This window comes from Schistocerca gregaria, chromosome 3 (assembly GCF_023897955.1).
Source record: "Schistocerca gregaria isolate iqSchGreg1 chromosome 3, iqSchGreg1.2, whole genome shotgun sequence".
NCBI lineage: Eukaryota > Metazoa > Arthropoda > Insecta > Orthoptera > Acrididae > Schistocerca > Schistocerca gregaria.
In genome coordinates this window covers 753,677,627-753,694,310 of record NC_064922.1, presented here as the reverse complement: position 1 = coordinate 753,694,310, position 16,684 = coordinate 753,677,627, and the positions used below count along the sequence as shown (strand labels likewise).

The window sequence follows — 16,684 nt, the reverse complement described above, 5'->3', positions numbered from 1 at the left end:
AACAAAAGCAAAACGACGATAATGGAATGTAGTCAAATTAAATCGGGTGATGCTGAGGGAATTAGATTAGGAAATGAGACACTTAAAGTAGTAAAGGAGCTTCGCTATTTGGGGAGCAATATAACTGATGATGGTCGAAGTAGAGAGGATATAAAATGTAGACTGCCAATGGTAAGGAAAGCGTTTCTGAAAGTATTTGTATGGAGTGCAGCCATGTATGGAAGTAAAAGGTGGACGATAAATAGTTTAGACAGGAAGAGACTAAAAGCTTTCGAAATGTGGTGTGCTACAGAAGAATGCTGAAGATCAGATGGGTAGATCACATAACTAAAGAGGATGTATTGAATAGAATTGGGGAGAAGAGGAGTTTCTGGCACAACAAAAGGAAGGAATCGCTTGGTAGGACATCTTTTGAGGCATCAAGGGATCACAAATTTAGCATTGGAGGGCAGCGTGGAGGGTGAAAACCGTAGAGGGAGACCAAGAGATGAACACACTAAGCAGATTCAGAAGGATGTAGGTTGCAGTAGGTACTGGGAGATGAAGCAGCTTGCACAGGATAAAGTAGCATGGAGAGCTGCATCAAACCAGTCTGAGGACTGAAGACCGCAACGACAACAACAATAACAGTAACATGTGTAATCACGAAAATGTTGAATGCAAACATGCATGCATTGTCCTGTAGAGGTGTCGGGTGTCTGTCTGTGGGTTCTGAATTCCATACCTGTTGGACTTGCTCTGCCATTAACACAGACGGTTAATGCTGTTTGTGGATGACGCCTGAGTTTTCGTCCGATAATGTTTCATATTGCTCCATTGAAGGCAGATTTGGTGATTTAGCAGTCCAAGGCAATATGTAGACACCCTGTAAAGCAGTCTGTGGACAAGCGTTATCCTATTGGAAAACACTCCCTATAATGAGATATATATATATATATATATGTGTGTGTGTGTGTGTGTGTGTTGTGTGTGTGTGTGTGTTGTGTGTGTGTGTGTGTGTGTGTGTGTGTGTGTGTGTGTGTGTGTGTGTGTGTGTGTGTGTGTGTGTGTGTGTGTGTGTGCAGCTTCTCCAGAAAAATGACGATTGATTGAAACCCTCAGCTGCCGACAGGTGTTATTCATATACCTCGATGGGGACAGCTGAAAATGTGTGCCCCGATCGCGACACGAACCCGGGATCTCCTACTTACGTGGCAGACGCTCTATCCATCTGAGCCACCGAGGACACAGATGAATAGCGCGATTGCAGGGACTTATCCCTTGCACGCTTCCCGTGAGACCCACATTCCCAACTGTCCGCAATCAACATACGTAGTGTACCTAGTAGATATTTGCCCATTCACTCATTACTTGCGCACACTAAGGTGACGATTCCCGAAAGAGTTCGGGCAACCTGTGCGCATTCGCACAGGCGGAGGTCAATGGCTGGGTAGCCTTTCAACTATATATATGAAGATAGTAACTGCTCTACACAAAACAGATACCATTGATGAGCGTGCAGCTTCTCTAGACTAGATTGTGGACAGTTGGAAATGTGGGTCTCACGGGAAGCGTGCAAGGGGTAAGTCCCTGCAATCGCGCTATTCATCTGTGTCCTCGGTGGCTCAGATGGATAGCGCGTCTGCCATGTAAGCAGGAGATCCTCGGTTCGAGTCCCGGTAGGGGCATACATTTTCAGCTGTCCCCATCGAGGTGTATCAACACCACCTGTCGGCAGCTGAGGGTTTCAATCAATTATCATTTAACCTATAACGCTTTTCTGAATGGCAGCACAACAGTTCGAACCGCGACAGTGACGCACAGATTTGCAGTCAGGGTGCGTGGGACAACCACGAGTGTGCTCCTGCTGTCATACGCAATCGCACGCCAGACCATAAATCCAGGTTTAGGTCCACTGTGCGTAGCACGCACACATGTTGGTTACAGGCCCTTAACTGGCCACCTCCTAACCAACAAGTGGCCATCACTAGCACCGAGGTAGGACCAGCTTTCATAAGAACACACAATAGACTTCCAAATGCCCTCCAATGAGCTCTCTTGACACCCCTAAAATCGCAAATGGCAGTCGCTAGAGGTCAGTAGAATGCACGATACAAGAGCGTCTGGCGCGGAGCTGTGTTTGAAGTAACCCATTTGTAACAGTTCATTGTGCCACTGTGGTGCTGACAGCTGCTCAAACTGCTGCTACAGATGCAGTACGGAGTGCCAAAGCCATACACCGAATACGATAGTCTTCCCTTCGTCGTGCCAAGTGCCCTCCCAGAACCCGCTCTTTCGCCATATTACCGTACATTCCCGTGACCACCACTGCCAGCAATGATGCACAGTAACTACATTCCTGCCAAGTGTTTTTGCAGTATCGCAGAAGGGACATTTAGTATCTCAAATCGCGCCTGTTAAGGTGTTTGCAAAACTTCTCTTAACCATGATAAGTAAGAGATAAAACTACAAATTTTCATTAAATTAAATTATTATTATTACCGTTGTTCTCATTTGATGCAGCATCATGTGTTTTCTTGGCTCCGTAAATTCAGTGGTATGTGATTTCCTTCTTGCAGTATGATTTTCAGGAGTTGTTATAATTTAAGTACGTGATCTTTTCGTAACTTGTTGCAGTCATCTTTTTCTTTAACATATCATCAGTCTGAATTGCTTTCTTTATATCTTTTCGACACAGCGTTGTTACAACTCTTCGATTCATTTGAACGTGTGACTCTCCATACACGACTCTACACGTTGTACATTGTGCTCTCTTCCCGACAACAGTGAGAGACAGGGAGGTGGTGGTGGTGGTGGTGGTGGTGATATATACAGGGTGTTTCAAAAATGACCGGTATATTTGAAACGGCAATAAAAACTAAACGAGCAGCGATAGCAATACACCGTTTATTGCAATATGCTTGGGACAACAGTACATTTTCAGCCGGACAAACTTTCGAAATTACAGTAGTTACAATTGTCAACAACAGATGGCGCTGCGGTCTGGGAAACTCTATAGTACGATATTTTCCACATATCCACCATGCGTAGCAATAATATGGCGTAGTCTCTGAATGAAATTACCCGCAACCTTTGACAACGTGGCTGGCGGAATGGCTTCACATGCAGATGAGATGTACTGCTTCAGCTGTTCAATTGTTTCTGGATTCTGGCGGTACACCTGGTCTTTCAAGTGTCCCCACAGAAAGAAGTCACAGGGGTTCATGTCTGGCGAATAGGGAGGCCAATCCACGCCGCCTCCTGTATGTTTCGGATAGCCCAAAGCAATCACACGATCATCGAAATATTCATTCAGGAAATTAAAGACGTCGGCCGTGCGATGTGGCCGGGCACCATCTTGCATAAACCACGAGGTGTTCGCAGTGTCGTCTAAAGCAGTTTGTACCGCCACAAATTCACGAAGAATGTCCAGATAGCGTGATGCACTAATCGTTTCCGATCTGAAAAATGGGCCAATGATTCCTTTGGAAGAAATGGCGGCCCAGACCAGTACTTTTTGAGGATGCAGGGACGATGGGACTGCAACATGGGGCTTTTCGGTTCCCCATGTGCGCCAGTTCTGTTTATTGACAAAGCCGTCCCGGTAAAAATAAGCTTCATCAGTAAACCAAATGCTGCCCACATGCATATCGCCGTCATCAATCCTGTGCACTATATCGTTAGCGAATGTGTCTTGTGCAGCAATGGTAGCGGCGCTGAGGGGTAGCCGCATTTGAATTTTGTATGGTTAGAGGTGTAAACTCTGGCGCATGAGACGATACGTGGACGTTGGCGTCATTTGGACCGCAGCTGCAACACGGCGAACGGAAACCCGAGGCCGCTGTTGGATCACCTGCTGCACTAGCTGCGCGTTGCCCTCTGTGGTTGCCGTACACGGTCGCCCTACCTTTCCAGCACGTTCATGCGTCACGTTCCCAGTCCGTTGAAATTTTTCAAACAGATTCTTTATTGTATCGCTTTTCGGTCCTTTGGTTACATTAAACCTCCGTTAAAAACTCCGTCTTGTTGCAATAACACTGTGTTCTAGGCTGTGGAATTCCAACACCAGAAAAATCCTCTGTTCTAAGGAATAAACCATGTTGTCCACAGCACACTTGCATGTTGTGAACAGCACACGCTTACAGCAGAAAGACGACGTACAGAATGGCGCACCCACAGACTGCGTTGTCTTCTGTATCTTTCACATCACTTGCAGCGCCATCTGTTGTTGAAAATTGTAACTACTGTAATTTCGAAAGTTTGTCCGCCTGAAAATGTACTGTTGTCCCAAGCATATTGCAACAAACGGTGTATTTCTATCGCTGCTCGTTTCGTTTTTATTGCCGTTTCAAATATTCCGGTCATTTTTTAAACACCCTGTCCATACACCAAGTAGATCACAACATCGACAAAGTACGCTTTTGTGTTAGCAGAAGAGCCAACACCGTGTTACGAATGCCCGCGTTTTAGCTCAAGCAGGCTGGCGTGAGGAGGGAAGAACTATACTGACGTGAGGTCTGAAACATGACAAGGAATGAGAATTCAGAAAGCGGACATAATTAGTTTGATACTTAACTTTAATCCATTAATGATGAACGTTGCTCTTGACGGTACATGATTCACAATATTATCTGTTCAGAATAGATTCTTGAAGATGGTAAATATAGTAACTGAATATGGCGCCTTGCTAGGTCGTAGCAAATGACGTAGCTGAAGGCTATGCTAAACTCTCGTCTCTGCAAATGAGAGCGTATGTAGACAGTGAACCATCGCTAGCAAAGTCGGCTGTACAACTGGGGCGAGTGCTACGGAGTCTCTAGACTAGACCTGCCGCGTTACGGCGCTCGGTCTGCAATCACTGATAGTGGCGACACACGGGTCCGACGTATCCTAACGGACCGCTGCCGATTTAAAGGTTACCACCTAACAAGTCTGGCGGTACCACCACATACGTACTTCTTGCAATCTTTTCACGAATTAATTTCAAAGTATGAACTAACAATGTTTACGGCAATAATTTCAAATGCAATTGTATAACAGCAAATTTTCAAATAAATAGATGAAAAATAAGTTTATAGAAAAATTAGAAAATAATTTTTATTTGTATTCAAATTCTATTCAAATGCATATTATTCACATAAACTCAAGTAAACATTCTATTTATGTATAAAAATGAAACTGCAAACTGATCCTTGTTGGGTCACATAGTTTATTCCATTACAACCTCTCTAATTTAATAGTCATGGGTGACTGGAATTCGTCAGTAGGAAAAGGGAGAGAAGGAGACATAGTAGGTGAATATGGATTGGGCGTAAGAAACGAAAGAGCAAGCCGTCTGGTAGAATTTTGCACAGAGCATAACAATCATAGCTAACACTTGGTTCAAGAATCATAAAAGAAGGTTGTATACATGGAAGAATCCTGGAGATACTAGGTGGTTTAGATAGATTATATAATGGTAAGACAGAGATTTAGGAACAAGGTTTTAAATTGCAAGACATTTCCAGGAGCAGATGTGGACTCTGACCACAATCTATTTGTTATGAACTGTAGATTAAAACTGAAGAAACTACAAAAAGGTGCTAATTTAAGGAGATGGGACCTGGATAAACTGAAAGAACCAGATGTTGAGTGTTTCAGGGAGAGCATAAGGGAACAACTGACAGGAATGGAGGAAAGAAATACAGTAGAAGAAGAATGGGTAGCTCTGAGGGATGAAGTAGTGAAGGCAGCAGAGAATCAAGTAAGTAAAAAGACGAGGGCTAGTAGAAATCCTTGGTTAACAGAAGAAATATTGAATTTAATTTATGAAAGGAGAAAATATAAAAATGCAGTAAATGAAACAGGCAAAAAGGAATACAAACGTCTCAAAAATGAGATCGACAGGAAGTGCAAAATGTGTAAGCAGGGATGGCTAGAGGACAAATGTAAAGATGTAGAGGCTTATTTCACTAGAGGTAAGATAGATACTGCCTACAGGAAAATTAAGGAGACCTTTGGAGAAAAGAGAACCACTTGTATGAATATCAAGATCTCAGATGGAAACCCAGTTCTAAGCAAAGAAGGGAAGGCAGAAATGTGGAAGGAGTATATAGAAGGTTTATACAAGGGCGATGTACTTGAGGACAATATTATGGAAATAGAAGAGGATGTAGATGAAGACGAAATGGGAGATACGATACTGTGTGAAGAGTTTGACAGAGCACTGAAAGACCTGAGTCGAAACAATATCCCCGGAGTAGACAACATTCCATTAGAACTACTGACGGCCTTGGGAGAGCCAGTCATGACAAAACTCTACCAGCTGGTGAGCAAGATGTATGAGACAGGCGAAATACCCTCAGACTCCAAGAAGAATATAATAATTCCAATCCCAAAGAAAGCAGATGTTGACAGATGTGAAAATTACCGAACTATCAGTTTAACAAGTCACAGCTGCAAAATACTATCGCGAATTCTTTACAGACGAATGGAAAAAAATGGTAGAAGCGGACCTTGGGGAAGATCAGTTTGGATTCCGCAGAAATGTTGGAAAACGTGAGGCAATACTAACCTTACGACTTATCTTAGAAGAAAGATTAAGAAAAGGCAAACCTACGTTTCTGGCATTTGTAGACTTGGAGAAAGCTGTTGACAATGTTGACTGGAATACTCTCTTTCAAATACAGAAGGTGGCAGGGGTAAAATACAGGGAGCGAAAGGCTATTTACAATTTGTACAGAAACCAGATGGCAGTCATAAGTGTCGAGGGGCATGAAAGGGAAGCAGTGGTTGGGAAAGGAGTGAGACAGGGTTGTAGCCTCTCCCCAATGTTATTCAATCTGTATATTGAGCAGGCAGTAAAGGAAACAAGAAAAATTTGGAGTTGGTATTAAAATTCATGGAGAAGAAATAATAACTTTGAGGTTCGCCGATGACATTGTAATTCTGTCTGAGACAGCAAAGGACTTGGAAGAGCAATTGAACGGAATGGACAGTGTCTTGAAAGGAGGATGTAAGATGAACATCAACAAAAGCAAAACGAGGATAACGGAATGTAGTCAAATTAAATCGGGTGATGCTGAGGGAATTAGATTAGGAAATAAGACACTTAAAGTAGTAAAGGAGTTTTGCTGATTAGGAAGTAAAATAACTGATGATGGTCGAAGTAGAGAGGATATAAAATGTAGACTGGCAATGGCAAGGAAAGAGTTTCTGAAGAAGAGAAATTTGTTAACATCGAGTATAGATTTAAATGTCAGGCAGTCATTTCTGAAAGTATTTGTATGGAGTGTAGCCATTTATGGAAGTGAAACATGGACGGTAACTAGTTTGGACAAGAAGAGAGTAGAAGCTTTCGAAATGTGGTGCTACAGAAGAATGCTGAAGATTAGGTGGGTAGATCACAACTAATGTGGAGGTATTGAATAGAATTGGGGAGGAGTTTGTGGCACAGCTTGACTAGAAGAAGGGATCGGTTGGTAGGACATGTCGTGAGGCAGCAAGGGATCACAAATTTAGCATTGGAAGGCAGCGTGGAGGGTAAAAATCGTAGAGGGAGACCAAGAGATGAATACACTAAGCAGATTCAGAAGGATGTAGGTTGCAGTAAGTACTGGGAGATGAAGCCTGCACAGAATAGAGTAGCATGGAGAGCTCCATCAATCCAGTCTAAGGACTGAAGACCGCAACAACAACAACAACAACAACAACAACAACAACAACAACAACAACAACAACTTCATCGTTCTTTTAATCATAATCCTCACACATCCAATGACTTCCGTTCTGCTGAATGCTAACTGTTCCTGTAAAAAGCTTTTTGTTTCTTTTCCCATTTTTCTTTGAGCAATGGTCCTGGCATTACGATATATAACCCTAACAGTTATATAGTCCCTACATTCTTTTACATTTATTTTCTTCAGTATAAATTCATGAAGTAATCATCTTACAATTTTCCTATAGGCGTGTGTCGTTTATGAAGGATACTGCTCTCTACCGCATCTTTCTGTACAGCGTCGGCACCTCACGTGGTGCGTGTCACTATCCACTGCCTCTGTTCCCCTGAAATATGTTATAGCTTGCCCATCATTGTAATGTCAAAAACTGAGAAATTCTAGCGGTCCAGCTAAAGGAAAATGTCAGTACGCTGATGACGCAGGAGTACATTCTAACCTCAAAAGCCAATAGAAAGCAGTGCATCTGATATACGAACAAATAAAAGTAAGAGAAGAAAACAGAAAATCTGATTCTTGTTTCGTGTCACTTAAAATACTAATTCGCTCAGCGTAAGGAGGAAAGTATGTGGGGAAGTACAACCGTGGTAAGAGAAATGAATGTAGAAATAACCTAAGTGACTTCTGGAAAGAAAAAGACCAGTGGACAGCGAGTGCTTGGCAGTCACCTCAAAACCCCGGGAAAACAATTCCAGTAAGTTACGCCGGTAAGCAAAAAATTTAAAAACAACATAAAAACGCTTACACTTTACCAGCAACAGATGTCAGTGCGGCCCAATAATTACTTGTGATTTATGGGACGAAGTTCAACTTGCTTCAAAGCCAAAGCAATGTGGAAATGCATAATTCAAAACTGCAAGCAAGCAACGCGGATTTCATCTCGCAGCTCAGTGAACAGTTTGCTCAAACAGAAGAATGTAAGAATGTGACGAAGGCATGCACATAATTGATAAAGTGACGCTACGAAACAGAGAAAAAGATGTTGGGGAAACAAGAGTGCAAGGTAACAAGGAAGGAGTTTATCCACGAGAGGTAACTGAAAATAATGAATGATAGTATACAATGGGGCGCCAGTTCCGGTTTTGGGAAACATAACGGATATTGAGCAATGAACTGAGAAGGATAACAGACAAAGTGCGCGAAGACTGAATGGAAAAATATGAAATTGAAACACTGGGGAAGCTAGTAAGTTGATAAAATAGGAACCCGGAGAAAATTCCTAAGACAGGCAAACAGAATAAAAAACCTAAAGACTCAGGAACTATGAAAAAGATTTGGAGACAACGCTATCAAAAAATGTGTACTATTCTGATGTACAGCCAAAGATGCGTACGACTCTGAATGAAAATTAAGCTTTAAATCGAAATGCAAGTTAAGCGAGTAATTAAAGAAGGCATAATTTAAAGATAAAAAAACAGTTAATATGGCTGTAAACTTTCTTTCTTACATTAGTCATAGGCAGTTTTTTACCAGGAAACAATTTACTACATTATCTCTACTGACGGCGAGAAGCGAACACGCAAAATACGTGATGGTTTCGGAAAGCTGAAATGGCTGAGCAGCGTCCTCCTGAAGTGAGAGATGATGCTAAACGTCCGATGTTTGCAGATTGTTTATACCCATCTGTCTAATGACATAATAGCAGCGGCACGGGTGCTAACGCTCCGCACATCTTCAAAGGACATCTTAACTTTGGTCTATTTATAAAAGGACGTTCCCTAAGTACGTAATATATTATAGGCTCCCAAAGTGGTTAGCACTTACTTGTGGAAAACATAATGGATTACGTACAAGAGAATTTTTCCACCTAATCATTGGGACACGAGAACAAGCTCTTACCTCAATAAAATGGTCCCGGGTTCAGGCGAACGATTATCACGGATCCTAGAAAAAAGACAAAGGAGGCATTAGCAGTGGCATTTAGAATTACCATATAAAAGTTAGTTTGCTTTACTGCATAACTGCTGACTATGTACAGTCGCGTAAGTGACGAACTACCAGTAACCTCGTCGTTTACTCAGCAGGGCCCATATTACTACCATCGAGTCAAAACAAGAACAGTGACGATGATGTAAGGCTTTTAGTCCGCCACAATAATACTGCACCGGAGAGTGAAGGCATTTCTGTCGGCTTATCGTGAGTTTTTATCGTGATATTTCACGAGGACACGCTGAACCACTGTGCAATTCTTTCCTGAAGTTATTCACAATGCGATGAATTTTCCTTAGTCACCACTGTACTTATTTACAGTAACATCGCCACGTGTTTTCGACAACGGCCATGAGACAACTAATAATGTGCCCGGGTGACACTCTCGTTGAGTCTGTAACACGAAGTACTAGTTGAAGGGCAACACACACTTCTTTCTGAGAGCGTGAACATAGGTAACACAACTATGTATGCACACTTGTTTTCCATAACTCAGAGCAGTAGACTACTTTTTGTACGAAGTTATATGTACTGTACAGCAATGTAGCCATGTTTCCTCAAGATCCATCAAAGACGCCATCGCTGCGCACCTAATAACCGCAAAGAAACCCTGGGTGGAACCGTTCAGCCATCTGTTTGTAGGAACTGTCATATCAGCGCTCTCGAGAAGAATGTCACAGAGCATTGATGGTCAGCTTCCCTCACTCAATGAAAAAGAAGCGTAATAAAATCTCAACATCAATTTTGTCCACGGCGAAAGGCTTCTTTGTTACGTTCACATGCTCTCGCGTCCTACTTGGAGTTACTTCTAACAAGTGTTTCCAGTCTATTATCAGTCTATATTTTTTTTAATATTCTTTCGCTTACATATAAAATCAATGTCAAAATGGATGGCATGAAACGGTGAGTCTTAGATTCAAACAAATTATAAAATAAATACTGTTCACACATGGGAAGTTAAGCCCGATCACTCACATGTTATGTTAGCATTCTGTAGTTTATAACCAGATTGTAATTTAGTTGAATACGTAACACAGGCTGTTATGTTATTAATCACAGTGAATAATTGCTCGCCGTTTTCTACAGTGTGTACCGATCCATCATGTTAAGTGTGTTGATTTTAGCGACTGTAAAACGCTTTATATATTGGGAATCTGAGACTGCAGTACACGTGATAGTTTTACACAGAAAAGGACACAAATGTGGTATACATTTACAACTGGACATTGCTACTTGCATTTACAATTTTACATTAAAAGGAATGAAGGAAGATTGGGTTTGATGTATCGTCGACATCGAGGTCATTAGAGATGGGGCACTAGCTCGTATGGTGTCAAGGATGGGGAAGGAAATAAGCCGTGCCCTTCCAAAGGAACAATCCTGGCATTTGCCAGGAACGATGTAGGGAAATCACTGCAAACCTAAACCTGGATGGCCAGACTTGGGTGTGGACCGCCGTGCTGTGTAGTGTGATTCGATATTGCATACAACTGTAGCTGCTATTACGATAGTTGAACTGTCTGTCAATCACCCAATAACTGACACAGTAAAGGATCAAAATAACACTAAGGAGTGTTTTGTTCTAGTACATTACAGACAGAGAGAACTGCGCGTTACTGTTTTGGTTAAACAGTGCCGCACAATACTTCCTGCAACTTATCTGTACCGTAAGTCGAAGTTTGTGTACACGTCACATCTGTAGCATAACTTTTTCAGAGTTGTCGGTCTTCTGACCAGTTTGAGGTGGCTCGCCACGAATTCCTCTTCCGTGTCAAAATTTTCGTCTCAGAGTAGCACCTGCAACCTACTTTCTCAATTATTTGCTGGATGTATTTGAATCTGTCTTCGCCTACAGTTTCTACCCTACAACCCCCTCTAGTAGCCTGGAGGTTACTCACTGATGTCTATTTCGCATGTCCCGTCAGCATGTTTCTTCCTCTTGTCAGTGTTTCCGACATGTGCCTTTCTTTGCAGATTACGCGTAGAACATACTCATTCCTTATCAGTCCACCTAATTTTCAACATTCTTCTGTGACACTATATTTCAAACGCTTCGATTCTCTTCTGTCCTGGTTTTCCCCCTCAGACCATGATTCACCAACGGGTACCACAAATAAGATGCTGGACTCCAAACGTACCTTCTCAGAAATTTCTCCCTCCAATTAAGGCCAATGCTTGATACAAATACACTTTTTTGTCCAGGAACGCCATCTTTGGTTTCACTAGTCTGGTCTTTATGTCGTCCTTGCTTCGTCCGTCATAGTCGCTTCTTTGTCAGGCATTACTGTTACCCGGTCCAGCACACAGTTTTAATCTACCAGAAAATCCCAGAACAGCGCTCACTCCAATCCACAGTGGAAGATTCATTCACGTCCGATACTTCTTTAGAATAAATGCTAGAAGAAGGAGCGACCTACAATGAGGACTTTTACACGTGGAAATAAATTACGATCAGGATCTAGTATGTACATGGCAGGTAATTTAATGTGTCTGCAAGTACAAGCTGTCAAGAAAACATCTTAGAATTACAAATCATTTGATAGTATTAAGTCTTTACAAATAGTGTACCACAATTTCACGTGTACCGACCAGTAAAAATTGTTAATTCCTATAAATCAATTGGTATAAGAAAACAGAAATAAAATCGCTAATAGGTTACATGAAACACCTATTTCCGGCACAACTCCTGTGAGAAACTTGGAAGGACAGTTTAAGCAACATACTCTGGTTGAGAGACTCTAATTTAGATGACTGGCCAATATCCCGAATTCTCAATCATCATCATCATCATCATCATCATCATCATCATCATCATCATCATCATCATCATCATCATCATCATCATCATCATCATCATCATCATCATCATCATCATCATCATCATCATCATCATCATCATTTCATTCATCATTTCATTCATCTGTGCTCTTCCACGGATTTTATCAAGATGAGTCTTCAGGGGTGTGAAACGAACGAAAATCCACAATGATAAAAAAAGATGAAATTCTTAGAAACTTAATCCTTACGGTGTATTAAGTACAACTTCTGACGATACTGCTTGGTACTGTTGTAAGTAGCCTGTTTGTATGATGGCAGCGCTACAGACTTAATATCGCTGACAGCGCTCTGGGCCCTCGGCAAGAGATTGGACAGACTAGCAGTAAGCGAGTGGATAGGAAAGTGTATGGACATGATGTGTTCAGTGGAGACTGTGTTGGTAGGACATGCATTGAAAAGCGAGATGAAATGATGTGTTTATAAGAAAATACGTAAGGAAATGTATGACGATGGATGTTTGGGTAATGGAATTATTGACAACTATATAATTTTTGGAACTGGATGTCACATGAAAAAGATAAAATTTTCTAAAGACGTTGCTTGCTCTTCAACAAAATCTTTTAGCTAACCATATGCCTCCTAGTAGTAAGGGTCTATAGTAGTTAGAATCCTTTTATTTAGCTGGCCGTTATTGCTACTTGTTGTGATTGCTGTAGTTCGTTTTAAGAAGATTTTCTGTGAGGTAAGTGACTTACAAAAAAGAATGGGGTTTCCACTATCGGGATTCGGGATTGAAATGAGTGTAGGCAATTAACAGAGTTGGAGACAGATTCATATTTGTTTAATTTCTTATTTTTGGACTTATATTATTGTTAGGATTTCTTTGCAAATTCAAGACCGTTCTTTTATGTTAATTGTCGGAAGCCATGCTGTCAATGTATAGCAATCAGATCGCGTTGGGCTTTTACATTGTAGGTAATAAATGAACAGGTTAAGTTTGAGCTGTCTTTGTCAGGGAAAATTCTATAGGTCAGTGTTTGATAAAAAAATAAAGAGCTAGTTTTACTTTGTGTGCCAACGTCAGCTGAATGAAACATTGTCACTGAAAAAATCTGCCGCTTCGAGCTCCTGGAAAAGGAAATATGTATGGCAATGTATTATGTTTCACTCCAAAATCTGTAAAAAACTTTACACTTTTGTTAACGTAGTTGTGTGGTGCGTGAGGGGAATAAATTGTTGCATTATAAATGTAAATTACGTGCCAAATTGGAAAGTTCTCTCTTAAGAAGCTCTCATCAAACAGGAGACCAAAACAAAAAGTACAAAAGAGGTGTGCAGTAGAATGAGAAAGCCCTTGCGTTTGAATCTTGATAACAGGACACAGCGTCAATTAAGAGATTCGATGCCCTGAGAGGGTAATATCAGTACCTCGCCCTTTTCATGACATAACTGACTACTTATTATGTTTATATCAAGAACTGTTTTCAAGTATGGTGTAGGGGCTGTCAAGGAGGAATAATTTTCTTTTTATCTCCAGTTTTTTCTGTATCATGTATTCTCTTTGTGTGGAAAGATGATATTTGGTTTGTGAGGTGCTGAACTGCGTAGGTATCAGCGACAAAAGAGGCGTGCAATGAACTGACAAAGCCCTTGGGTTTGAGATATCCCAATCTTTTCATTGTCTATTCTCGCCACTTTCCCGAATGATGATGAAATGATAAGGACAACACGAATACCTAGTCCCTTGGCGGAGAAAATCCATGACCTGTCCGGGAATCGAACCCGGGACGTCGTGATCCAGAGGCAGCAACGCTACCCAATAGACCACGAACTACAGACTTCTGTGGAAAGATACTTCGTCCTGTATAAACACAAGTTGGATTCATTAAAAAGTAAAATAGTTTAAAATTTGATTTGTCAATATCTCTACAAATAATGATAAAATTCTTTCTAAAAACGGCTTTCCGATGTCTCTGCAGTGCGCGTTGTCAATTCAGAATTTGGCCATTAATCACAGGGCCCTGGAAATCCACATGTGTAATCCACGAGCGACCGGGAGGCGTGTTTCGTAGCACACCACAACCATCTTCCGGTCTTCCCATCCCGTGCGAAGATGGGACTTAGGAAGGAGAAATTCAGTCTTATATAGAGTTGAGTCGACAGTCTGAGAGTTTTACTATTTTTTTCCTAATGCCAGATACACAGTAGGAGTTACAAATGAGTAGAAATATTCCAGGGCTAGTTGTTGCAACGCAAAAGAAAATATCAGCTACTTTTTCTCCTGGACTTATACTTTACAAAATAAAGTTAGTTAACCATTTAAAGAGAAGTTGGAGACTGAAGTTTTGAACGTGTTGTTATACCAAAGATTTATCACATCACACAGTGACATCCTGATACGTACCTACAGAACATAGAAAATACAGGAGAAATCTCAACGAAGTGTACGAGTAAGCGTATTAACTCGTGAACCTCTCGCTGCCCACAGTTAACATTACGTACAGTCATTTCACGTCAAGCTTAGGATGCAAGAGGAAAGTACGGCCGACTACTACTACAAGTGCTTGACTTGTTTAGTCTTGTCACACTTTCCTCCTGAATAAATCTGGCCCACAAGAACACTCCAAAGTTCACGTCACATTACTCGATTACTAAGCAGTCCAGTCGCATTAATGTGACTACCATTTATGCGTTTGGTTATTGCACATTGACCTGTCAGGTGGCGCCACTAGCAGTGGATGGTATATTAAGCATGTACTTCCAAAAGAGCATGGTCATTGGCTTTCGGGCCAAAGGTGCAGGCATTTCCGAAACGGCTAACTTTGTAAACTGTTCGTGTGCCGCAATGGTTAAAGAATAGCGTGCGTTGTAAAATGGGGTTATACAAAATCCACACCGAGGCAACCAACTGTGGTGCACCAATGGCCATAGACGACGGGGACGAATGACGGCTGCGGAGATGTCTGCGGGTGAACAGACGTGAAGCTGTTGAGCAATTGACCGCCCAGATGAACCAGGGGCTACCAACAGTGTGTCCTCAATGACCGTTCACCAAACGCTGCTGCGTATGGGTCCCCGCAGCAAACGTCTGGTTCACGCACCCATGCTGACTGCTGTTAATCGGCGACAGGGACTGAAATGTACACTCTAACACTGCAACTGGAAATCAACTGAGTGGCAACACGTGGCCTTTCCAGATGAATTTCGTTACATGCTCCATCGGAGAGACCGCTGACGTGTACTGCTTGAAATGTCTGAAAGCTAACACCCTGCAACACCTATAGTCGTGGGAATGTTTTCGTGTCATACCCTGGGTAATCCCGTCGTTCCAGAAGGCACACTGGATCAATACGAGCATATATATATATCTATGGAGATCATATTCACACGTACATGCAGTATATTTATCCTCTGTACGATAGCATTTACCGTTAGAAAAGTCCAATGTGTTGTACAGCTCGCAGGGTACGTGCTTCATTCGAAGAGCACGAAGATGAATTTAACGTACTCCCACGGCCGCCACCACCACCACGGACTTAAACCCAATCGACCATTCAGTGGAGCTGTTAGCGCCATGGATCACCAAGCTAAAATTTTAAATTTAGCATTTCAGAAATCTTTCACGCAGCCCAACGTAAAGTCCCGAGGGACTGGAAAAAAGCGCAGGTGACGCCTGTATATAAGAAGGGTAGAAGGACGGATCCTCAAAATTACAGACCAATATCCTTAACATCGGTTTGTTGCAGGATTCTCGAACATATTCTCAGTTCGAATGTAATGAATTTCCTTGAGACAGAAGTGGCTGTCCATGCATCAGCAGAGCTTTAGAAAGCATCGCTCCTGCGAAACGCAACTCGCCCTTTTTTCACATGATATCTTGCGAACCATGAACGAAGGGTATCAGACGGATGTCATATCCCTTGACTTCCGGAAAGCGTTTGACTCGGTGCCCCACTGCACACTCCAAACTAAGGTACGAGCATATGGGATTGGTTCCCAAATATATGAGTGGTTCTAAGACTTCTTAAGTAATAGAACCCAGTACGTTGTCCTCGATGGTGAGTGTTCATCGGAGGTGAAGGTATCATCTGGAGTGCCCCAGGGAAGTGTGGTAGGTGCGCTGTTTTTTTTCCATCTACATAAATGATCTTTTGGATAGGGGGGATAGCACTGTGCGGCCGTTTCGTGATGATGCTGTGGTGTACGGGAAGGTGTCGTCGTTGAGTGACTGTAGGAGGATACAAGATGACTTGGACAGGGTTTGTGATTGGTGTAGAGAATGG

At 42.0% G+C, this 16,684-nt stretch overlaps 1 protein-coding gene across 3 annotated transcripts in view; it reads right to left on the bottom strand.

Moving 5' to 3' along the window:
- Nucleotides 1-16,684, bottom strand: part of LOC126353927 (cationic amino acid transporter 3) — a 356,276-nt gene that overhangs the window by 220,036 nt on the left and 119,556 nt on the right. For 2 of the 3 annotated variants that reach the window (XM_050003182.1, XM_050003183.1), the window contains exon 2: nucleotides 9,534-9,578. The exons of the other annotated variant lie outside the window; for it this stretch is intronic. The gene's annotated coding sequence lies outside the window, so the exon portion shown is untranslated. The remainder of the gene's footprint in view (nucleotides 1-9,533; nucleotides 9,579-16,684) is intronic. 3 annotated transcript variants of the gene reach the window in all.